We start from the raw sequence: 27,072 nt of genomic DNA on the forward strand, positions 1-27,072 counted from the left end.
ACTGAATTTGGTTATTAAGTCTAGAAGACTTTTGGTGGAGTTCTTGGGGTCTTCCATATAGAGTATCATGTCATCTGCAAATAATGATAATTTGACTTCTTCATTTCCTATCTTAATATCTTTTATTTCTTTCTCTTGTCTAACTTCTGTGGCTAATGTTTCCGAAACTATGTTGAACAGGAGTGAAAATAGTGGGCACCCTTGTCTTGATCCTGATTTTATAATGAAGGATTTTAGTTTTTAACCATTTAATATGATATTGCCTGTTGGTTTTTCATAGATGGCTTTTATCAGATTGAGGTACAGATCATCTATTCCAATTTTTTGTAGGGTTTTATCATAAATGCATGTTGGATTTTGTCAAATGCTTTTGTTGCATCTATTGAGATGGTCATATGGTTTTTTTCCTTGGCTCTATTGATATAGTGTATTACATTGATTGATTTGCATATGTTGAATCATCCCTGCATCCCTGGGATGAATCCCACTTGATCAGGGTGTATGATCTTCTTGAAGATCTTCTGCATTCTATTTGTATCTTATTAAGGATTTTTTCATCTATGTTCATTAGTGAGATTGGCCCATAATTCTCTTTTTCAGTTGGGTCTTTCTCTGCTTTGGGAATCAAGGTGATGCTTGCTTCCAGGAATGATTTCAGGAGCATTCACTTTTAATTTCATTGAAGACTTTAAACAGTAGTGGCAGTAGTTCCTCTCTAAATGTCTTATAGAATTCAGCATTGAGTCATCAGGGCCCAGGCTTTTCTTTGTTGGTAAGTTTTTAATAACTATGTTTTCAATTTCATTGATTGATATTGGGTTGTTTAGAATTTTTAGGTCATCTTCATTAAACCTTGGTAATTCATACATAACTAGGAATCTGTCCATTTCTTCTGTGTTTTCCATCTTATTGGCTTTTAGGTTCACAAAGTAGGTATTGATGATTATGTGGATTTCTGTGGTGTCCTTTGTAATTTCATCCTTTTCATTCCTAATTGCATGGATTTGGGCCTTTTCTTTCCTTTTTTTGCTAAGGGTTTGTCAATTTTGTTCATTCTTTTGAAGAACCAACTCTTGGCTTCATTGATTTTTTGTATTGTTCTCTTAGTCTCCATTGCATTGATTTCCGCTCTGATCTTTATAATTTCCTGCCTTGTATGAGCTCTGGGTTTCTCCTGCTCTTCTTTTTCTATAAGTTTGAGGTTCATCATCAGGTTGTTTAATTGGACTCACTCTGCTTTCCTAATATGAGTATTCACTGCTATGAATTTCCCTCATAAGACTGCTTTCATTGTGTCCCATAGATTCCAATGTGTTGTACTATCATTGTCATTTAAATGTAGGAAGTCTGATTTCTTCTTTAATTTCCTCTGTGACCCATTGGTTATTCAGAAGTGTGTTGTTCAATTTCCATGTGTTTATGAAATTCTTTCAGTTTCTTTTGCTATTGGTCTCCAATTTCATCGCACTATGGTCTGATAATATACAGGGGATAACTTCAATTCTTTTGCACTTTCTTAAACATGTTCTGTGAGGGAGTATGTGGTCTATTTTGGAGAACAACCCATGTGTAGCTGAAAATAGTGTGTATTCTGATTTTGTGGGATGAAACACTCTGTAAATATATGTTAAGTTCATTTGTTGAAGAGTTTGATTGACTTTTAGTATTTTGTTGCTTATATTTGTCCATTTGACCTATCTATTTGCTACAGTGGGGCATGGAGGTCCCCCACTACTATTGTATTAGTACTTATTTGATTTTTCATGTCTGTTAGTATTTGTTTTGTATAGTTGTGCACACTAGTGTTTCATGAGTATATATTTATGAATGTCATCTCTTCCTCTTGGATTGTTCCCTTTACAAGGGTGTAGTGTCCTTCTTTGTCTCTCTTAATAAGTGTTGGTTTGAAATCTACTTGAGCTGCAAAGTGGATAGCCACTCCTGCTTTTTTTGGGTTCCTATCACATGCAGTATTGTTTTGCCACCCTTTAACTTTCAGTCTATCAGTTTCTTTTTGAATTGTGTTTCTTGTATGCAGCATATTGTTGGATCTTGCTACTTGTCCCATCCTGCAAGTCTATTTCTTTTGATTGATGAATTGAGACTGTTAACATTGATGGTTATAACTGATGCATATTGACTTATCCTTGTCATGACTTCTTCTTTCTTTTGGATTCTCCCCCTTTCCTTTTAATTTCTTGTCATGCCCAACAGATTCATTCTGCTGGGCTTCCTGGGGTTGTGATCCTTGTTGTCTTTTCCTAGGATATTGTCTAAAATTTGGAGTGCTGGTTTGGTATTCATGAAGGTGCTCTTTGTCATGAAAGTATCTTATTTTTCCATCAATTTTGAAAAATAATTTTGCAGGGTACATCAATCTGAGTTTGAGGCTGTTTTCCTTTAGGGCTTGAAATATGTCACTCCAAGCTCTTCTTGCCTTGATGGTTTGTGTTGAGAAGTCTGCTGTGATTCTGATGGGCTTTCCTTTGTATGTGATTTGTTTCTTTTCTCTAACTGCTTATAGAATTTTGTTCTTCTGTTGGGTTTCTGGAATCTTAGCAATTATATGTCTATGTGTAGATTTTTTTTTTTTTGATGAAGGCTCATTAGAGTCCTATATTCCTCACTTATCTGTATGTCAAGTTCTTTTCCCCTGCTTGGGAAGTTTTTGCCAGCACTTTTGTGAACAGTTTTTTTCTGTCATCTGCACTCTCTCCTATTTCTTCATTGACTCCCATCAGTCTTATGTTATTCTACTTTGCATTGTCTAGCAACCACTGGATTGATTTCTAATGGTCCCTTACTATTTTAAAGATATTTTTCTTTTCCTGGTCACTAATTGCAATCTTATCTTCTATATCTGAAATTTTATCCTCATATTGGCTCATTCTGCTGTGTAAAGTTTCAATGGAGTTTTTAAACTCCTGGAAATCTGTTTGCATCTGTTTTATGGATTCCATTTGTTTCCTATGTTGGGATTCCATCATGTTCCTCAGCTCCTCTACTTTTTTACCTGTGTCCTCTCTAGACTTATTAATCATGTCTTGTACTATGGGCACAATCTCTGCTGTTATCTGAAAAATTATTTCTGATTTCATTTTTTCCAGATCCTATTTTGTTTCCAGTTCAGAGAGTCCAGGTTGTTGAGTATCAGATTTTTCCAGCTTATTTCTCTTTGAGGTTGCTTTAAGTGATCTGGAAGTCTGGTTTTGAGACTTGTTTAAGTGTCTTCTCATTTTGGCGGAGGGGGTTGGGGGAGGGATGTGTGCTTCTGGCCCCTACATGGCTCACCTCCTCGGCATTGGGGGTGGTGGTACAGTGGCCTGGAAGGTTCACCTCCTCTGCACTGGGAACAGCTCTGCTCCTTGGGGCTGGGGGCAGTGGTAAGGCCTGCTTATAGGTATTTGAAGCTTTTATACTATTATAAAAGATATTTTTGTTTTATCTTAGGTTTTTTGCTTATGTAGAATGATATATTGCAACCTTGATAGAGTCAGTTCTAATTTTAATGATAATCTGAGATTCATTTGCATTTTTGCATGAACAACCACATCAACTGTAAATAATCATAGTTTTTCTTCATTTCCAAATCTTACACATTTTTAAAAATTTGTATTAGTGCATATGTGACACTTAAGCTTGATTGTGTCAATTTGAGTCACCCAAAGGATTGGTAGAGCACACTTCTGGGTGTGTATGGGTGGGTCATTGAGGGATGACATCAAGTATTGTATCTGCTCCCTCACCTCTTCCTCTCTGGTACTACTCTCTGCTCTGCTTCCCACCTTCCAAGAACTAAGCAGCTTTTCTCCACCACACCCCTAGGGCACATTAGTCCTGCCTTGGAGCCTCCTGACCAAGTACTGAATCATCTAAAACCTTTTTTCCTTTAAACTGTGGGTGCTGAGTATTGTGTCCCCACAGTGAGAAAGCTGACTAATACAGCATATTACTTATATAGAATAGCAGGTTGCATCTCATCATTTTAGTACATACATGTAACATAGTTCGATCATTTCCAACCCCCCATTGTCCACCTTTACCCTTCCTTCCTCCCTCCCTCTGATCTCTTTTCTCTTCTTGTAGCATCCTTTTTACTTTCATGTCACCTTTTTTCCCCCTAGATTCCACATATGAGAGAAAACATATGATTCTTATCTTTCTGAGACTGGGTTACATCACCCAACACAATGATCTCAAGTCCCATTCATTTTCCTGCAATGTAATATGATTTCATTCTTCCTTGTGTCTGAATAACACTTGTTTGAGTATTATATGTGATATATATCACATATATGAGTATTATATGTGATAAATATATATTATATTTTCTACATTTTTTTGTTTTATGGCTTCATTCTACTTCCAAAAAAATTGTGAATCAAAGTGATAATGGGTGTTTTTGTCTTGATCCAGTCCCTAGGGGGTGAGGAGGATGAGAATAATAGGAGATTTATATTTTACTATTAGAAGTGATTTTTTTTTATGTTTTTATGGATACTTTTACTATCTTAAGAAAATCCCTTTTATTTCTAGTTTGCTAAGATTTTAAAATCATGAATGGATGTAGAATATAACAAACTCTTGACCCCTATCAAGATAAACTCATTATTTTTCTCATTTATTCTGTTAAAGTGATGAATTATATTGATTGATTTCTTAATGTTAAACCAATGTCATATTTCTTCCATAAACTAATCTTTGTCATGATGAACCATCATCCCTTATATATGTCACTTTATGTGATTTTCTAACATTTGGTTTGAGATTTTTTTCATGTTTAAATTCCTGAATAGGATAGGCCATACATGACTTATTTTGTTATTATTCTTATAAACTTTTAAAGTGCTAATTTTAAAGTTAATTTGGTCTCAAAAACAAAGTGGGAAATATTCCCTTTTTTGGTGCCCTGAAAATTTTTGCAGGAAATTGGATTTGTTTCTCCCTTACATGTTTGGGGGAATGTTAGAGAAGCTATGTAGTCTTGAAGTTTTCTAAAGATTTTTATTTACATATTTCACATATTTAATTTCTTTGGTAAAGTATTATATATGTCCCATCAGTTTCTGAATTCAGGTGCCAAGAGTGAATAAAACAGGGAAAATGTTTCCTTTACAGAACCCTGCTTTGACAGGGTTTACTTTTAAATGAATAGTATGATGCCACACTATACAATAGAATATGATAATATGTACCATCCTAAATCTCATCTGAGCTATTATTCCAATTAAACTACCTAAAATGGCCTTCTATATTGCAATTTTTATAAATTTGGCCTATTTTTCTCCCTTATATGACCAGTTTTAGGTTACTGGAAAAAAAATCAAAATGTGGAGACTGTGATTATGAAGGAAAAGCAGATTTCTTCCTGTTAGAATAAATATCTATAAAAAGTGTTCTTCTGCTGCAAATTTTAAAATAATGGTTAGCTATGGAATACTTTTGTTTTAAAACCTGCAATTTGCTTAATAGAAATATTTAAAACTTACAAGTTTTCAAATATAGTATTTGTTAAATTTTATCACCATGTGGGTTTAATCTTTACACTGCTATTAAAATGGTTTTTGTAGTTGTCTTCTCTTTTTCATTTAAAAGTAGGATTTAAAAATTATGAGTTAAATTGGCTAAAGGTAGTTGTCAGGTCAAATCAATTTCTAGAATTCAGATCAGAGACAAGTTGCCTCCATTTTATTTTACTATAATGCAGAATTAAAATTATTTACAAAATTAGATGTTGGCTAGACATTTGGGGATCTTACAAAAGGAGAAATGTGAAATTACCTAATTTGCACTTGCTTTTGGATTAGTAATTTCATGTGAATCTTTTAGGTTGCCACATTGTTTTTTAATGAATTCTTCATTTTTAGACAATGACTGTGGAATAATTCAGCTGATCTTGAGTTTCTTAATCATCACTCCCTCATAATGAATAACAAAGAGGGTAGTTTAAGTGTACAAGCCTGAATCTAAATGTGACATTACTTCATGTTTAATTGCAATCCATTCAGAATTTGAAGATGATTCTGCTAAATTGCAAAGGATATCAATAGAGGCAATTTCTGGAAACATTCTTTTCATATAGTCAACATGCCCCTGAAACAAGTGCTAGGGCATAGAATTATGTGCTTAGTATTTTTAAGAAACCGTTAATTCATTCTTCCTGCTTTTAAATTATTTTTAAAGGAAAATTGCTTTCCTAAATAGAAGACACAGACCTAGAAATATTTGTAATAAAATTATAAAATAGCATTAAAATATACTTATAATCAAGTTCTCAGGCCCTATGTAACCTTACCATTGATTTGAAGAACTTCCTTTATTACCTGACAAGCTTGCTCATTCTGGACATTTATTTCGATTTTGTTGGGCTTTCAGCCATGCCTATAATGTTGCTGAGGAGAAAAATATCTTTGATAACCAGAATCATAAATCTTTCTTATAACCATGAGACTATATTTTTATGGCCATATATCATTTTAGTTACTGTCAAAAAGTGTCATCATATCACATTACAAATTAGAAAACTGAACGACAACGCATGTTTGACAACACCTAAGTGAATGCAAGGAAAGTAAGTTTCCTTTCTGATAAACCAACATTTTCAATTACAAATATTTTTTAGACAAATAATTATTTGAGCATGTTCTTTAGCCAAATTTTTAAATAATATCTAGGTTAATGTTAGGAAATAAAATGGATGTATTTATGAAAAAGTACTCATTCCAATAAAGAAGTTATTTAAAAGTTATGGAAAAGAAGAAAATTGACCCATTTGTTCTATGAGGGATGAGAACAAAAGATTATCTTTTTAAATTTCAATCTTCTACACAGATATTTTACATAAATTCAGTAATGAGATAACTTTTGAGTTTCTTCTTGGCAAGATGTCTAGATGTTCAATGCATGGCCTTTAGTAACATTTTGAATGTGTGTCTATTATGAAGTTTCTCTTCTTAGACAAAGAAAATAGAAACTTCGATAAATAGACCTTATTTTTTCATTAATATAATTTAACCTTGTTTGTATATTTTGTTTAAACTCTCCTCTTCCTTTCAACTTTATGTTACATTAATCATATTTTTTAAGTGACTTGTTTCCTTAGAATTCATCACATTTGCTATCCTAATTGTACTGTTCTGAATGAAAATCATGTGCTATAAAACTACAGGGGAGGCTACCCATGGCATTTCATATATTGTGCCTGTCTTCTCTGACATATCTATGCATGGACGAGCTTTTATATCAACTAGGGCTTTGAGTGAGGGTAGTGGAAAAAGCTTTTGTATTCTTTGTCCTTTTGTCCTTAGATATATTTCCTACCTTCCCCTGCATTAACTTGTAATGCATTCCCTGAGCATAGAAAATTCTATTAACAAGGCTCTTGTGCCAATTGATTTCCAGCTAGGTTTAGCCAATGAGAGATACTGAAAGTCAGGTATAAAAGAAAAGGAGAAGCCATCATATTTCTCTTCTTCCTTATGTTTTGGTGGCGATCTTGACAACAGCTACTTTCCCTCTGTGACTCCTGCTTCTTCTGGGTGGATCCACTATGGTGCTAGCTTCCTCTCAGGGGCCCCTGCTTCAGGCTTTGAAGCACCATTGCTTTGTCCCTCCAGTCATACAAAGAGATGTGATTTCTTGAAGCTTCTCATGTCTGAGCTGCCTTACCTTCCCTGAATGCTCTCTTGGTTCCCTTAACAATTTATTATTTTATTTTATTTTTTATTAACGTGTTAATTGTACATGTTAATGTGGCTCAGTAGGATATTCCAGCACATGTACACAGCATGCTGTGATCAAGTTAAGGATCCCTTTTCCCACCCTTCCCCAATTCTTTCTAATCTCTGATAATCACTATTCTACATTAAGGTTGGCTTTTTAAGCTTCCGCATATGGGCCAGGACACACGTTACTTGTCTTTATGTGTCTGGTTTATTTCACCTAACAGCATGTCCTCCAGTTTTATCCATTTTGCTGCAAATGACAGGCTTTCTTTCTTCTTTATAAATGAATAATATTCCATCGTGTGTATAAGCATTTTCTTTATCCTTTAATCTGTTGATGAGCACCTAAGTTGATTCCATATCTTAGCTATTATGAATAGCGCTACAGTCAACATGGGTGGGCACATGTTAAAAAAAGAAGTACAGGGCCAGGGATTTAGCTCAGTGGTTCCACCCTCTGCCTTGCAAGTGCAAGGTCCCAAGGTCAATCCCCGGTACCAAAAAAAAAAATATATATATATAGATATAGATATATATAGATATATAGAGAGATATATATAGAGATATCACCATCAGGGAAATGCAAATCAAAACTACAACAAGATATCATTTCACTCCCATTAGAAGGTTATTAACAAAAAGCTAATAAATTCTGGCAAGGACGCAGAGAAAAGGAAACAATTCTATGCTTTTTGTAGAACTACGTATCACAAATATGAAGAACAGTATGAAGATTCCTCAAAAAAATAAAAATAGCTCTACTATATTATACAGCAATCCCACTTCTGGGTATATATCCTCTAAAATCTTTGTAACTAGGATTTCTTCTAGTATTTTCCAAGTTGCTGTTACAAATACTAGACCCACTTCTCTTGATATGCTCCTGCTTCTAGCTACTTTATTGAATCAAAATGAATTTAAAATCCCAGGAAAGGGAGAGGAAAAGGAAGGAATCCATATTAATATGAATACATAAAAACTTCTAGAGAAAGGAGAATAAAAGTAAAACTGATGCGTTTATGGCATCAGTGTGTCTGGCAACATACACACACTAATTGAAAAAAAACCCAATAAAACCAGGCACTTAATCTTCCCTGCCAAACTGATCTTTCCTAGTACCTGCTCTATTTTAAGTCAAATGCTCAAATAGATGAATGTGGAATAGTGCTGCATGTATCACTGTTTCTCCATCAAAGTCCATGTGCAGGCCTAGTTTTCCTCTCTAGTTAGCAAAGAATACCCAGTGTTGGTAATGCCTCTGGCCCTGATTGTAGTGGAAGACTAATGAAGTCAATGATATGTGCTTGGAAAGCCTGAAACTCTCACTGACAATTAATTTTGTTTGTCCATTTCCTAATGATTGCTGTGGTCATTAGACTTTCTGCTGTTTGGCATTTGATATATTTTCTTTTACTTATGACTTTTCTTATACAGGATTCATAGCTGAAATCATCCACTTCTAAAAACTACTGAGTTGTTTTTCTAATGGTCACAGTATGTGGACACTGAGCACTCTGCAAAGTTAAGTGCCATTTGGTACAAATTATACTGTGTAATTTATACCCAATCTAACTGTTCTTGCTTGATGAGCAAATCATGTTTTATGTGTGTGCATGTGTGCTAATGTATGTGTGTGTGCATATATATACATATATGTTTCAAGAATGGAAGTCAGGCCTAGTGTTTTTACTTCAACTTTCATTCTCTGTTGAAGGTCATGAATTGACCTAAAATTCATAACCATTCTTATGATAAGAAAAAAACACGCTAAGACTTTGTTGCAATTTAAATGAGAAAACCCCGAACATGTTGTAATCTGGGCCACATGTTTCCAGCTCTACGGTGACAGTGTTTACCAAACCAAGATTTAAAACATGTGTTATGGTAAAGAACTTCCTTTCAAAATGTTCTTAAACATTATTTATATAATCATTCTTACAAGAATATAAACATTCAGTCTTTACTTATGCATATTTTGCAATTGTATTTTTAAATAAAATAAAATTTTTGAATATAAGAATTAGCTTTATAACAGGCCTGACACTGACTCACAGTATGTCTGCTCTTCATTCTTCCAAGAGATGATCCTATTTGTTGGTGTTGTTTAATAGTCCATAGAAGGACTAGGCAAGAATGGAATGGTCACTGACTCATCCAGAAAACAAAAAAATTCTTTGGTTATAACACTGGATAATGGGCATCTAAGAATCCAAATTCATACACAGATTACACTGCATGCCAAAGATTAGATACTTTAAACTACCCTATTTGTTTTTAAGTACGGTAATATGTTCCTAAGACGTAAAAAGAAAAAAAAATCATAGAACATAGTCTTTTCTCTAGGCAAGAGACTAGGTCTTCCCTAAATCCAGACTAAAATCAGCATAGAAAAATAAAGAAAATCCTATACAGGTGTTTTGTACAAGAAAGTTTTCCAAGTGAAAATGTTAGAGGAGGTAGTTCTTGAGTAGGACATGATGACTATTGAGAAGGTAATGACTGACCATGGGACCCTCAATATGTAACCTCCAGACCAGGATGTTCACTATAAGCTCTCTCTGCATCTCCATGCAGGATGTCCCTTTAGCATGGAGCCCCTGGAGCCAGGTATCAGCAGACAGGAAACAAGAACCAAGAGCTTTAAGGAATTTTGAAGAACTCTCTTTCACGACTAAAACTGGAAGGCACATCATGGCTCCTAAACACCAGCTAGAAACAGAAAACATGTGTCAGGAACTTTGACCTTGAAAAGTTGAGTGACCTCTTAAATCTCTGTAGCTTTTTCACATTCGTTATTTTTATTTGTCTGCTTTTCTGATAATAGGTAAGTGCAAACCCTTTGAAAAGAATTCCTTTATTATCTTGTCTGTAGCACAAGAGAAAAGAGGATTTGGAAGACTACACCTAACTTGGTATCCTAGCTTGGGGTGGGGGTGGGGATGGATTGTGAGAATTGGAGAGGAAAAACATTCCTTGGCATTTGAGGAAGGTGCTAAGGAGGAGAGTTACATGCTGAGGACTTGGGAATGAGAAGGAGCCTAGAAGTTAAATACCTGGAAGTGGGAACCTTTCCTCACATAGGGATCTCATCAGTAACCCCTTAGGAGCTCACTTCCAATCACTCTGAATCTACAAATACAACAAAGTCAGTACAGTGTATATGAGGAAATATTTCCATTAAAAAGTTCACTATTGGATCATTCAGTCTTAGTTTTTCATTCACCTCCCCTGTCCCATTATAATCTACTTAAGAGCTGCAATTGCCTCATTCCTGTCCTTCCTTTCACAATCTGTACTGCCTGTAACCGTGACACCCACAAACTTTCTGTCAATATAGTAATAATACTTCTCAGGTTGTCTTTTCAGCTCAGTGCCATTCCCCAAAGAAGTGCAAAGTGGAATATGCCAAGTAAGAAAAAAAATAGGAGGAACTATCAGAACTGAAGTAACTTTCTAAGAGTTGGGGAAGCAACTCTGCTCAGAGAATTCCTGCTTGGTTCTCCAATTCACATGTAAGGCCCAAGTCTCAATTTTCTTTCATATTATAGAGTTACTTGCAGTATACAGTACCAATATCTCCTTTTTTAACCTCAACATTTTACGATGAGTTTTAAATCATACAACAAAGTTAGGAGAATTTTAGGGTGAACACCCATATAGCCCATCATCTAGCTTATATCATTAATCTATTACTGTGCTTGCTTTCACAAATTTGTCCATCTGTGTGCATCCTTGTAGCTGTCAGTAAACTACTGTTTTATTTCAAAATCTAAACATCAAAAACTTTCATCTAAATACTTTAGTGTATTTCTCACTGGCCAGAATTTAATATTTATCTACAGATTTTAATGAAAAATTCTATATGATAAAATGTATAAACCCTAAGCATATAACTGGTGAGTTTCTTCTATTTGTCAAGTTTTGACAAAGGTACACCTATGTGTGATCCTAACTCCTTTTGTGATATAGTATTCTACATTATATTAAATAATCTAGCACGCTCATCATCCTAGATCATTCTCTCACACTTCTCACAGTCAGTCCCTCGTCTCTGCCAGAGTCATCAGCTCTTATGATTTGTTTTCTTAGATGCAAATATTTTCATGTTTGCTCAAGACTCAGGCAAATAATGATCTTATTAATGAACCCTTGTGGTCAAAATTTGGGGACATTTGGCATCAACTCAAGAAAAACTTTAATATTTTTTAAATGACTGATTATTGTATATGAGTGAAAGAAGAATCATTATATTGTATAAGTCATTTTCACCTCTTGCCCATTAACATCTAATACCCTGAAAAGGAAATAAAATACATATTGTCCCTGCTTGATAAATTAGCAGTTTCATTTATCTTATAATAGAAGGTCAAGTTTCTGAGTATAATCCCCATGTGATTATTGTTCTTAAAATATAAAACAAAGGATAAGTTTTTGATAGTATCAACAAGCTCTTTTTAGACCAGTCAGCCATACTCCCTTATAATATAGTTTCTCTAAAAAAAATATAAATAAAATAACTACACCTTGCCAAATTAACGAATCTCTGCTGAGTGTACATTACAAACAAGTAAAGGTTCATTTCTTCTTCCAGGCCAATGGGGGTCTGGTTAGGGAGTTATAGTTGTGCTGTGCTCTATAATGGCACCCAGTGTCTTAGGAGAGTGAATTCTGTCCCTAAAATGGCAACTGCCTGTAGGAAATAGCTTTCTGGCCCATTGTTTTCCAAATTAAACGGACAGTTTCTGACCCCTGTGGCATCCAACACATAGTCTATGCTCTGGTTTTTGTTTGCATTTGTTTTCTGATAGCTAATATCTAAGTCCTCCTATCTTATTGAATCACTTTTCTATTTCTCTTTACTAATCCCTGCAGATCCCTCCTGTGTTTTCTTTCCCTCGCATCATTTTGTTTTATTCCCTTCATTGAATTTGCTGTTCATGTAAATTCCCACCCCTCCAATTCACCCTCACTGCTCTCCAGTCACTCCCTTCACTTATTATCCTTTTTGTTTCTCTTTCCTGCTGCTTAATGATTTTTTCCTGCTGATAAGCTGTGTTCAAAATACTGAGAAGCCTGCAGCACTTGCAGGGTAGTTCATTGGGCTGCCTCATGTCAAGTGCCCCAGAGCAGATGGAAGTAGGACTCCAGTCATGTTCATCAAGAAACTGCTCTGTGGCGATGTGTGAAATCTTGTAACATCCCATCAGCTTTGTGGTTAATGGACCTATATGCTTCCTATCTTTTTTCCTTTTTGGAAAAAATTAGAGTTTGTTACTTTGAAAAAAAATGTTTCCATTGAATTCATTTTTGGTCCAGACTTTTGGAAGGAGAAGCAAACTAGATTTATTCACTTTATACACTAGAATTAACAGTTCTATGTTACAATTAACAGTGGGATGGTGGAATAAGGATTATTGATTGTATATTGCTATTCTCTGTAAAGTGTATTCTCATACATTGTCCCATTTGTGTCTAATAGCAACCCTAGTCAGTATTTTCACTTACTTTAAGTAAAAAATATCTACTAGCTTTACAGTAAGAACTATACTCAGTCAGAACAGAAATTAATGAGAATATTTTTCCTTAAAAAGTTAATGCAAAACTTGCCTTATTTCTTGCCCATTGGGTTTTTCTCCATTAAACCAGCTGCTAGAATACAAAGTTTTCTATCTAATTGGTATCTTTCTTAAATGCACTCTAGTAGTCAAAAAGTTGCTACTCAAAAAATTCATCAGACACCAACACATTATATGCTGGGACACTCAGCCACATCAACAATCATCATGAATATAAAAGCATTCTAGTCTTGACCCTGAAGATGTGCTCCTAGAAAAATTGAAAGTAGATCAAATTATTACACACAAAATTGTATTGTAAAACACACCAGGGAAAATTATTACTTGAAGAAATCCCATAGTTCATCTTTGTGCAATGAATTCTTTCATCATACAAATAATTCATATTTTATTTGTAAATTTAGGGCTCTAGGCATGAATTTATGTGAAGGATACATCAATTTTAATGGATTTAGGTAGATGGTGGTCTGAGATAAACTTTTCTGAACTACCCAAGGGACCCCAGCAACTATTCAGTGAAACAAAGGGACAAATTAATCCTTCTGGAACAATAGAACACTGTCATTATTCTTAATATGAGTTGATATGAGAATAAGAGGTCCTTTCCCTCTCCTATAGTGGTTTTACCTTCTCCAGTAATTGTTTCCTTAGAGTAAACTTGAGCTTTGTATTTGTGAAAACCACAGGAATTTTTTATTAACAAACCACAGGAGCATCAAATACCCTTGAACTAAGCATACAAAGATACACAAATGCTTTCCCTACATTTTCTGAGGTAAAGTTCACAATGTTACCACTAAGCCTTGGAGTGCTCCATAAACAGGGCTTGCAATTCCTAATTTACATCTGGAATCAACTCTAAGTTTCCTCAGTCTTTTGCTCCCATTTTCAGTTTATAACAAACCACCCTGTTCTTGGATTGATTTGCCCCCTCTCTTTTCATCAATGTATGCCTTATTCAACTTTCATTAGAGAAATTTATATCTAAATAATAAATAATCATCATCCTTGATGAGAAAGTTATCTCCAAAATGTTCCCTGCTGAGGAAAGTATAGGGTATGGCCAAAAAGTGTTCCAGAGAGTTGTCAGATATTCACTGTAAGAAAGGAGTCAATCTGAAGAACTTCAGTGTGACAGTTTTTGAGGAAAGGACAAATCCACTGATTGCCCATCAACTGTGTACAGCAGTAATCGAGGATGGAATACATTTGTATTAACTACCAGGGTCCTTTGGCTTCTGTGACAAATAGATCAAGATAGAAACCTTTGAGCATGTACCCATCCAGGAATTTTGTTGGCAGTGCTGAGTTGTAATCCAAGCCATGAGAGTTGAGTAATACTAATCCATGCTCAGGAAGAACTTTCATAAGGATCTTGTAAATTCCTAACTTACAGGGACTTCAAAAGTTTTTTCTCCTCTACCAAGTCCAACCACATGGGAGAAGATATGAAAATTATATTGAAAGAGACAAAATTAATGAAATTGGTCCTATATTTGCTGCAGGGGGTCCCTTGGCCTATCTTGTTCTATCACCTCAACCCATTCTCTGATATTTCAGTTGGACCATGGCCAAGATCCTTTGCTTCTTAAGCCAAACATCTAAGATGTTAAATTCTAGCTTTGACAAAATATATTAGAAAAAAAAAATCACCTTTCCCATGGATGCCTTTATTTGTGAGCAGTGAAGGTTATAATTGGGTTAAACATCTTTAGACATGTTTGTTTTAGATATTATAACTCAATTAGTTGAGGAGAAAAAAAAAAGACTGCATCAGCAAATACCATTCTTGAGATAATGTCAGCTCCCTGGTAGACAAATGGAATTGACAAACATACATTCAAATCTTGAAGATCTCCTGACTATTCTGAGTTTGCCTGCTCAAATTCTCTTAGTATTAAAACTCCATATGATTAATATTAATTCTCAAGTTATATCACCACAATTTTCCGTGTAGAAACTTGAAGGCTGCCATAATGTTTTATCTAAAAAAATGAAGTTATAAGTAAATTTTTCTCTGTACTTTACTATTTTTAAAAATTTCCCTCGGATAGTGTGTTACCTACATCATGATGTGTAAATAATCATTATGTATTTTATATACAAATATAATTTATAAAATGTCCATATTTACCTATATTTATATATAAATACTTGCATTAAACTTATATATAAATATAAGTAGCATATATTACTTATATAATTATTTTTTAAGTTAAAAATTATGAAATGAAGAACAACAGTTCATTCACTATTGCATAAAAAAATCTAAATTTCCTCTTCATTGTATTGCCTCACATGTATGTATCTTCTCTTTATGTATCATCATCATTGGATTTCTGCACCAATGAAGAAATTTCTGTTCTCTGCCTGACCCCTCCTTCCCATCCCTAATATATAACACATTTATTCCTTTCTCCTTTAAGCTACTCACACTTCTTAACCAAATCTTGTACTTTCCTAATCTTGACACTCAATTAAAATCTTCCTTCTTTAAATATATTCCTTTATTGGTCTGATTTCCAAATTAACTTTGACAAATTTCTGTACTCTATACCCACATATACTTGCCCGTATGCTGTTTTATGAATATAGATATTTTATTGACATATAATGTACTCTCAGACAAGCCTATAAATCCTAAGTGTACAGTTAGACAAGTTTTCACAAAGCAAAATCCAGATCAAATGCACCATCAGCAAGCAACTTGGCAGTTCTCATCATGCTTGATTCTGGTTAATTTCCTCCCAACTCTATCAAGAAGAACAGTTATCTTTAAGTTACCAAGAAGAACAATTACCTTGAATTTTAACACTGTAGATTATGTTTTCCAGTACAATGCATACTATTTTATCTCTGGCTTCTTTTATTCAACATTGCAGTTTTAGGATTACCCAGTGTTGTTCTACATGGCAATACTGTGTTCATTTTTGCTATAGTGTATCCTGTCAAATGATTATTCCTATCCTCTTGAATTTTGATGGACATTTGGTATATTCAGTTTAGTCTATTGAGAATAAGGCTGACATGAATACCTTTACATACATCTGCAAATATAAGGATGCTCTTCTCTTAAGTGTATATCTAGGACTGGAATTAATAGATTGTGCATGTGCACGTGTGTGTGTTTGTGTTCAGTTAAAACAAATAATGTCAAATATTTTCCAAACATGCTATGTTGCTGTTTGAAATTATCTCAAGTTGAAGTTTTCCACTGGCTGAACGTGATTAGGCCATCAATCTTGACACCAAGCCTAATGGACCATTAGGTTCATAACTGACTCATTGCTCAGCTTATATGTAGGTAGCTACCTACTCCACATCCTAAGGGCTGTGTAGCAGAGTTTATTGCATCTCATCAACCCCAGCTGATGAAAAGAAAATAATTTTTATTTGTTTACATGATGTACTTTTATCCAGCCATCAACCTTTTGAGTTGAATATAATATTCAAGTTGTTAGGATTCCTCAACTCAACCACCCAGCTTTCGAGGTCCATGAAGAATACATCTTAGACATTTTATAGTATGATATTAACACTTGACTATGGACTTCTGCTTGAGGCATTGGTATGTCCTCTGTCTTTCTGGAAGCCCAAGTTCCTATTTTCTGCCATGATAGCAGCACGTCATTTCTTTCTCTCTCTCTTGGGGATAAGGAGAGACAACAGTTGTGGATACAGATTGATTGTCTTTAAATGTTTTTACACTAAAAAGACTTCTTCTTTACATAGGCACACAAGTTCCACTGACACTAACAGCCATTAGGTGTTTTGAAGAAGTATGCATACTTTTATACTTTGTAAGGAAAAGCTAAATTATATCTTCCCTAAAATGCACTTTTTCTTTCACTTTAGACTTTAAACAAAAAGGAATAGAAAGTCTTGTTTGATGAAGCAATACTATATTATGTGGTTACAATAATATGCATGCAATGTACATTTAAATTCTCAGCATCCTCCACATGTCTCACATAATATCTCACTAGTAAAATCCTCACTAGTAAAATCTTCAGTAGGATAGCCACTTCCCATACATACATCAGGAAAACATGATTGACAGACTTTTGCATTCAATTTTTGCTTGAAGTAACTTTTATTTATGAAATAAATAGAAAAATTATCTCTAAAGTATTACATTTTCTAGGAGATTACATAATGTTTAAAGGAGGAAACTGATTTGTCAGTCTAACATTTCTCACTAGAACATAGTGAAGTATATAATTTATTCAAGTTTGAAATAGTGCAGCCTAATAATGCTTGGACACTGCTTTGCAGTTGCCCCATGTCTTCAGGAAAGTTCCTTAAAATTGTTTCCTCTTAGTGTATAAATGAGAATGTTACTTGTCTGAACCAATTTCACAAAGTGATGCAAGTGTCATAAATAATGCTGTAATATTTTATATACATTCATTCATATAACAAATATTTAATGAGCACCTACTATGGACCAGCTCTATAATTTGGGCAAAGTCTTGTTCTAGTTGCTAGGGACACTGAAGTAAACAAAAGCAAACCAATATCCTATATCCATGAACTTACATTCTATAAGTAGGTAAATAAATAAGATGCGTGTTTATGAGAGTACTCATATAAAAAAAATTAAGTTGGGAAGGGAATTGAAATAGAGGAGCCAGGTAAATTTCAATAGCAATTTGATATTCAAGTAAAAAAGAAAAAATTAGAGGGACCCATGGAGATTGAAGAAGAACATTCCAAGCTGAGGAAATAGGAAATGCAAAAATCTTATAGACAAATGCCTGGTGTGTTCTGTGTGTAAGGAGACCCATGTAGTTGAAGCAAACAAAGACCAAAAATGGTAGAAAATAGCATCAAAGGGGTAACCAGGACAGGAGCAAAGAAGCGTACCTCCCTAATTTTGTGTGCTAATTTCTTTAGGGCCTATACCCAGGCATAGTTTTGCTGGGTTATAGGATATAAGCAGAGAAAGTTTTGCTATGTATTGCCAAAATTTTTGTGAGGATATGTTTTTGCTATTTCATGAGCAGTTCCACACTTTTCAATTCTTGATATTCCAAGACTTAAATCTTTGGTCCTCTGACAGTGTGAAATACTATCTGTTGCAATTTGGGGATATTTGGGGTATTTGGGGTATTTCCAGCATTTGGAGTATTTCCTCAAATGCTAGTGAATTTGAAAACCTTTTCATCTGCTGGTGGCCATTCCAAATTTCTCCTTTCATAAATTTTGTTTACATTCTAATTTTCTATTATATTATTTGTTGTTTTCTAATTGACATAGATTTTTTCATATGTCCTGAATAATAATTCTTTGTCAGTTAAATACATTGCAATTGTATTTCTCCAGGACTATGGGTTATGTACTTCGTTCTTGTGGCATTTTTTGATGGATAGAAGTTTAAATTTTAATGGATTCAAATTTATTATTCTTTTCCTTTATGATTTGTGCTTTCTGATTTGTTAAAAAATACATGAGGTATTCACAATCTCTATTGGATTTTTCCTTTTCATATAAAATTTTAGTCTTCATATTTGGGAATTGTGTCTCCCTGGAATGATGTGAGGTAGAATTTTTCTTAACATGGTGAAGCAACTGTCCTAGTGCCACTTTCCTGCTTAGATAAACAGCAGCTCTATAATTACATTTCCATATATGTGTGGGTGCTTTTCTGAATTCTTTAAGCTATCTTATTATATAGATTTTCTTTCCCTAGAAGAGTACAACATTGTCTTAATTGCTACTTGATGCAAATTTTATAATAATTTCTTCAAGTTCCATGGCAAAACCCTATGAGACTTTTACTGCAATTGCATTGAATTTAGGAATATTCATGTCCTTATGATATCGAATCTACTTACAAATATAGCATAGCATATTTTTTTCATTTGATTAGGTACTTTTAAAATATCACTCATTAAAATTTTATGATTTTCATCATACACTTCATACATAACTTTTGTAAGATTTATTCCTGAGTCATTTATGCTATTGCCCTTGTAAATGATGCCTCTTTTGGTATTTTTGTATTTTGCCACCATTTAATCCTAGTGAATAAAAGTGCTCGCTTCGGCAGCACATATATTCCTAGTGAATAAAGAAGGCATTTTTTTTATTGATCTAATATCCAATAAGCTTGCTGATCTCTCTTATTAATTCTAATAATTTTACTAGAGATGCTCTTGGGTTTTCTATGCAGGAAATCATATCATCTAAGAATAAGAACAATTGTATTTCTTTGTGAGTGACATGCATTTTATTTATCTCATTTTAATCCATTGCTTAGGCCCTCAGTACAGCCTTAAAGCAAAGATAGCCATTTTTGTCTCATTCTTAATCTTAAAATAAATGAGTCTAATATGTCACCATTATATACTTACTATGGAGGATTTTTACTGATATCTTTTATAAACCTAATGAAATTTTTTCTGTTTTTACTTCACTAAAAACTTTAATCACTATTGGTTACTGAATCTTAACAAATGCTTGTTCTCCTTATATTGAGATGATTATATGTTTTACTTCCTTCATTTGTTAAATTTTATTAATGGTTTTGCTAATTTTCATGATGCACTTTCTAATGGATTTCTGGAAATTATTTGTTAATACTTTGGATCAATTTTCTTTTTAATCAGTTACTAGTCCAATTATTTAAGTCCTGGATTTTTAAAAAATGCATATTTTTCATTGATTTTAATAAGATAATATAACAGGAAATATAAAAATGACAACTTTATCAAATTTATTCAATACAAGAATCGACAGGTTAAAATAACGCCTGCCTGAGCTACACTCAGGATAGTCAGTACATACACAAACATGCTGCCTGAGTGTTGCTCATAGTAAACTGTTAAGAGTTACTATGCCATCTTTCATAAAAACAATATTTTCTATTAGGTGGATGCATGTTTTCGTGCACGTGTGTGCATGTGTGAACATGTGTACGTGAACACGTACACAGTACTTTGGTGCTGTTGATTATGTTGTTGAAATTTTCTGTATCATTGCCAGATTTTTGCCTTCTTTGTTTACCAATTACTAAGTGTTATACACTCAAATCTCCTTCAGTGATTACAGATTTGTCAATCTCTCTTTGTAAGAATATAAATTTTACCTTTGAACATTTTCTTACTGGACATATACTAGTTAGAAATATTACATATTTCTAAATTAGCCTTTATCATTATGTTCTGATTATTCCCACCTCTGATAAAGCTTTCTTCCCTGAAAATCATTTTATCAAATATTAATTCAGCAACAAAAGTTCCCTGTGGTTAGAATTTACCTAATCACATAGAATGTATATATTTTTTTGCATCTTTTCCCTTTTTAACCTTCCCATATTCCCATGTTTTAGATATGGTCCTCATAAGCAGACAGTGGTTAAATGTCTTATAATCCAGTGAAAGCCTACTAATTTTAAATTCTGCCATACTGTTTTGTTGTAGTTTCTCTGAAATTTTTGTGCCTTTTCCCCTCTTCTTTCTTCATTAGATTTATTCTATTTTTCCCTCTTTTCCTTAATTCCCTGTAATCTATACACTGTTTCTATTCTTTAAAATTACCTTTAAAATGCTTACTTCTAAAGTATAAATTGATCAATAATTCTAACAATTATCAGCCTTGATCACCCCCTCTATTTGCATGTTACTGTTTTTTGTTATGTTGTCACCATTTTCTCCACCACAAATTACTCATTAATATAATTTTTATTATTGATTTATACAACCAGTATTTGCTTATATTTATAATATAAATTTCTAATTACATATTTCTAATTACACTGTTCATTAGTTCTTCTTATACCTCAATCTGCTATTCTGGTTTAATTTTTCAGAAAGTACATCTTTCAGGAGTTCATTTAATGATTGCCTGTGGGTGGTAAACTCATAGATTTTTTTTGCTATAAAATGACTTTTACAGCAATTTGTAATGATTAACAGATATTTTCCTTAGCACTTATTTTAATGCTGTCAGCAAAGTCCTGAAGATCCTCTGTTTACTGTCAAAAATTCTGTTATACATCTAATTACTATTCAATTTATTTTCATTTTATTTTGTATTTATTTGTTTTGTGGCTTAGGATATTAAACACAGGACTTCATATATGCTGGGCAAGCATTGTAACACTGAGCCACATGCCCAGCCTTATTTCTATAAAATCCATCTTTTCTCACTGGATTTGGTCTTTTCTCTTTCTTCATCTTTTCTTTGATCTTTCATAATCTGCAGTTACACTTTAATGTGACTGCATGTGGATTCATTATTATCTATCTGCTTGGAATTTGTTGTGCTTCCTTAGTCTGAAGACCTAGTTCTTTATAAAATATTAAAAATTGTTAGTCAATATCTTTTCAAATGTGAATTCTCCCCCATTCTCATTCCTTTCTCCATTTAATATTCCTATTACAGGCTGTTACATTTTTTTCATATAGACAAAAGTTTTCAGTGTACTCTTTCTTGGAAGTGTGAACTTTCTATTATCCTGGCTTTATTAAAAGGTTTGTTTCAATAGTTAAGTTTCCCTCTACTTATTCTACTTCTTGCATAGATCTGTTGAAGCACATACTCTCCTTTACTAAGATAGGCAAACACTCTGAGACCAGCCCTGGGCTACTTCGTATCCAGTTACCATTTGTTTTTTGGTTTTTAGTTTTTTACACTGGAGTTTCTCTTACATTCCTATACACATTTGAGAAGATATTTCTTGCATTTTATTCAGCATGTCTAAATGCTTTGTAGCTGAAAGATACTCATGTAAAATCTAGGCTACAATATTGCTGAAAACAGAGCATTCCAAGTATTTTTTCATTATAATTTTAAAATGCTGCAGGCTTTTTCATTGTCATGCACATATCATTAAAAAACAAGTTCTAATTCTGCTAATGTACTTTTTACATATTAAAAGTACTACAGAACTTGCTTTTGTCTACTGTCAGCTAAGGATTGATTTATCAACTCCTTCTCCCCTCAACCAAAGGAACAAAAAGCAGACATATAAATAAATAGACAAATCACCAGACAAAGGATAAGCTTGATGAGTGTACATCTTGCTCTCCTTATCTTGCCTCGTTTCTGAAGTTTACTTGAGGTTTTAGATGACACTAATTTTGTCAAAAAAATTCTAACATTTCTGAACACTCAGATTTTACTTTGTTCAGTTTGCTGATGAGGCACTCATCTCAAACTATGAGTATCGCAAAATTCTAACAAAATATTGCTGGTTAAACTTAAGAAAATTATAACCGTCTTAGCCATCACATCATTGACAATTTCTTTTTATGTTTATGAATGAGGAGTAGAATTGAGTAGCAGACATTTATCATGGACTGTCTGCATCATGATGGAAAATGGGTGATTTCTTCACATGTTCTCATGCATAGCTGCAGGTCTACTCACTGAGGGGTAGCACTTTTTTAATAGACCCATTCACCATTCTACCTTGAAGATATCTAAAAGGGAGACCAAATTATCACATTAGAAGTCTTTCACTGTGAAGGACCAGATGAATAGCAGAATCTTCCACAGAAAATCCTGTATTTTCCTGTCAGTGGTTAAAGTTTTACAAAGAAATCACCAGAAAGTAATGATTATATGAGAAAGAGGTGGTTGAAACAAAATACTTGAGCAACTTTTATGAATAATGCAAATAAAAAGAGTTTTATCCAATATCTAGAGCAGTGCTTCTCAAAATTTAGTGGGCATATGAATCACACAGAAGTTTTTGTTAAAATGTAGTCTTCTTCCATAGATACTGCTGAGATTTTTATCTAACAGACTCACAGGTGATACTGATGTTGTCATGATATGTTACTTAAAAGGCTGAAGCAAAATGGATTGTTCATAAATATGTAATCTAAATCTGAGCTATCCAATATAGTAACTATAGTCACAGGAGACAATTGAACAACTGAAATGTGGCTAGTCCAAATGCAGGTGCACATGACATTTCAAAAGCTTAGTAACAAAACAGTACATATAATAAACCATTAAATTTTAAATTTTCGTTACATGTTGAAATAATATTTGGGAAATATTGGATTAAATAAAATATATTATTAAAATTAATCTCATCTTTCATTTTTTACTTTGTAAGATATGACTACTAGAAATTTTAAAATTCATTTTGTGGCTAATATTTGTGGCTCACATTATGTTTACATAGTAGTTTCTCTTGCTCCTGTAACAGATTATCATCAACTCAGTGATTTAAAACAATACAAATTTGCCATCTTCCTGTTGTGAAGCTACAAGTCCCTATATAAACAAGGTACAAAGGATCAAAAAAAGACTTCATTTTCTTTCTTTTCCCAGCTTTTAGAAGCCACTTTTGTTCTTTGGTTTATGTGCCTGCTTCCATCTTCAGAGTCGGCAGCATATTTTCAAATCTCCATTTTTCTATCTCCCTCACATATTCACATATACATTGACAAGGCACACACATTCATACACACACTCACACACATATATGCATCTTTACTTCTATTGTGGTATCTCCTCATTCTGTCCCTACCTCCTTCCTTATAAGGACATTTGTGATTATATTTTGCTCACCCAAATAATCCAGAATAACCTCATTTTAAGTTTATTAACTTAATCACATCTGTAAAGTCTTTTTGCCATGTAAGGCAACATATTCACAGGTTTCAAAGATTAGAACATGGACATTTTGGTGGGCATTTTGTCAGTCAATTCCCATTGTACAGCACTGATACAAATAATACATTTTTAATTACACTGTAGTTGGTAGTGTTCCTTAATCACTACATAAATGGACTCAGGGATAAGAAACAAATGATTTTATTATTTTAGTACCACAATGTCAAACATTAGGTTAAAAAACTAATTTTAATAGAATTTTTTTATTTCTTCCTAGATTCAATATAGTACTGAGACATTTTGTTTTTGTAAATATTGCAAATAATCAAGAATCTTGGGCTCTTCTTCTATTTCAAGAGACTTTCATGGTTCTCAGTGAATTCCCTTCATCGCTGGCAGATGAAGGTTGACGAATATAAAACATTAATGAATATAAAGGATAAAATCATGGAAAGATGAGTTAAAATCCAGTGATAACAATATATTTAAAAGACTGAGCGTCTTTCAGATCTCATTCACTTTTAAACTGTTTACAAATTTGTTCAATCAATATTTGGCAGTTCTATGTACAAAGCATTGTGGGAGGGCTACAATGAATCAGACCCTAGTAGCTCACAATCTAGCAGGGAAATAGCACATGAACACCAATGGTAGACAGTCTAGACAAGAATGAAAAATTATCACCTGCACAGGCTAGTAACAACGAGTTGGAAGGGAGGAAAAATTGCAGCTAGCTAAGGTTGTCTTTGATCAAAATAATCAAGGAGAGTTCCTCAGAAAGAGGAGACTGTGACCTGTCTCTTTAAGAATAGAAACACTGGGCCAGGGCTTTAGCTCAGTGGTTTTGCCTCCTGCTGCACAAGCTCAGGGACCTCAGTTCAATCCCCAGCACCAAAAAAAAAAAAAAGAAGAAGAAGAAGAATAGAAATGCTTCTGGATACCTGAATACCTAGAGTCTAACAATTTCATGACTTTTTTATATTATTAAGAGGTATGTTTTTAATACTGAGGTTGATAGTATTTTCTTTTTTTCTCTCCATTTCTTAAACATTATTAATCTTAGAGGTTGGATCAATGGTGAAAGTGTAAGACAAAAAATGAGAGCAAGGGAAAAAAGAAAAAAATAGAAATTATTGCAACTTTTTCTCACATACTTCCCATCTACAATAACTTATGCTTAGATTTGAGAAATACAACTGTAAACTAGCTTGTCAAAATAACAGAAAGTGGCCGGTTTTCAGGATTATAACAGGCACATGGTTTAACTTATTATACATTTCAAAACATTTAAGATTCTGCTATGGTCTAAATATACCATCTTTGCAGGAAATTTCCATATTCATAAATTATACATAGACCCACATTATCCTATCTATGTATTCATCCATCCATCTATTAAATAGCACCTTTATCCTGAGGCCTCCACCAGGATTCCAGTCTGAGGAGTCTGTGGGGAACAGCCTGAAAATCCAAGGCTCTGTTTTGTCATGGTTATTAATTAAGCATGTCTCAGTGCAGGCATTCCAGAGCCTGTGCAGACACAGGGCCTCACACTCTGCCTTATGTTGGAGCTCATGTAACTGGGTGGTAATGTGTCCCAACTGGAGGGAGGAACAAGTGAGGACAGTCATGCTGAGCCCTTATGCTGAAGCCTGACCCAAGAGCTAGAGCTGCTTCACACAATCCAGACTAGAGTAACTTCTCTGTGTTTACAAGGCTATTAAAATATCTCGTAAAATATTTACTGGATGAAAACTAGAATGTCCCATAAATGATATCAAATATTTTTACAATAAAAATAAAATAAGGCTACGGAAAAGATACTCACTTCTATAGAAATTCAATTTGGTTAGGACACAGATTCAGCAGACAATACTACCATCCACTTTTCTGAGAACAACAGAATTTGGCCACATTTTGAAGGAACTGAGGCAGAAGTTTTAAGTGTCCAGTGATCTCCACAGGACTTCACCAGTGGCTTAGGGTTAACTAGACCTCTCAACAGATGTTTTTCTTTTTTAGAATCAAAATTGGTGTTAGAAAGAGTCAGGACTGTTCTAAGCACTTTCTGTAATCTTTGGTACTTATGGGAGATATGGACAAATTTAGCATTCATGCTAAATCTCGTGGATAGGGTGGCAAGGTATTCTGAAAAATTGTGTTTCTCTTTAGTATCTCAGCCTGCTGCTCTGAAAAGCCTGTTTTGGTGTATACCTCACCCTCTTTATTACCTCCATTTTATAAGTTATATTGAAAGCTAAGCACTTTCTTGTAGACAAATATTAAAAATTTTGTGTAGGAAGACTTCTGTTTCTGAGAATATAGGATAGATATTCTTATTTTTCTCTACAAGTGCAAATGAAAAATCTAGACATTTTCTATAAAACAGAGAAAAGAAAGTAGAATGGCTAGGGACCTCAGAATTCACAGAATGACACAGTGTTATGTTTATTGGGTTTTCATTTAGTCCTATATATCCCAGATGTGGGCCTGAAGAAGCTGACAGCCCTAAAACACCAATGGGTGCAAAGAAGTCTCAGCAAAACGTCCCTCTCTCTCTCTCCCTAAAGGAAAAGCAAGGTACTGCCTTAAGACAGAAAACTTTCACACAATAACTACTCTACTCCAGCTAACACTAGTGAAGATCCTTGTGACCCTCCCCCATGCCTGTCTGTGCCAGTCAAAGCTGAATGCATCTAGACTTCCAAGCCTTGAGGCCCAGTGCCTCATCCTAAGGCCAGTGTAGTGTTAGAGAAAGCCAATAAGATGCTGGTTCTGTCATCTCTGCCAACTGGTAGCTAGTGTCCCCTGTCCCCCATAATATCAGAGGAACCTTATAAGGAGCCTGGACTCAGATTCTCGCTTAGAGGATAACTCTAGATTTATATGGAAAGGAAAAGGAACTCAAATACCTAAAATAAAATAATTTTTTAAAGGAAAAATAAAGTCTACTCAATTTCAAGACATAGCTATAGTAAGGAAGTCTATGTGAAATTGTCAGAGATAAACATATAGATAGATCCATGAATGTGAACCTACAATTATCTCAAAATAAAATCTTTAATTTGCAGTAGTTGCTATTGTTTGTTTTTCTTTGTGTGTGTAGTACTGAGATCAAATCCAGGGCCTCGAGCTTGCTAGGTAATTACTGTACCAACAAGGAAAAGCCCCAAGCCAAAAGGTTTAAGCTTTTAAAA

The 27,072-nt window shown here is 33.9% G+C and overlaps 1 protein-coding gene across 2 annotated transcripts in view; it reads left to right on the forward strand.

The window, feature by feature from the left end:
- Positions 1 to 27,072, forward strand: part of Schip1 (schwannomin interacting protein 1) — an 809,964-nt gene that overhangs the window by 474,125 nt on the left and 308,767 nt on the right. The gene's annotated exons all lie outside the window — the stretch shown is intronic.

Source organism: Heterocephalus glaber, unplaced genomic scaffold, assembly GCF_053883595.1.
Source record: "Heterocephalus glaber isolate CG9 unplaced genomic scaffold, H.glaber_assembly_v1.0 deba00001504, whole genome shotgun sequence".
NCBI classification, from domain to species: Eukaryota; Metazoa; Chordata; class Mammalia; order Rodentia; family Bathyergidae; genus Heterocephalus; species Heterocephalus glaber.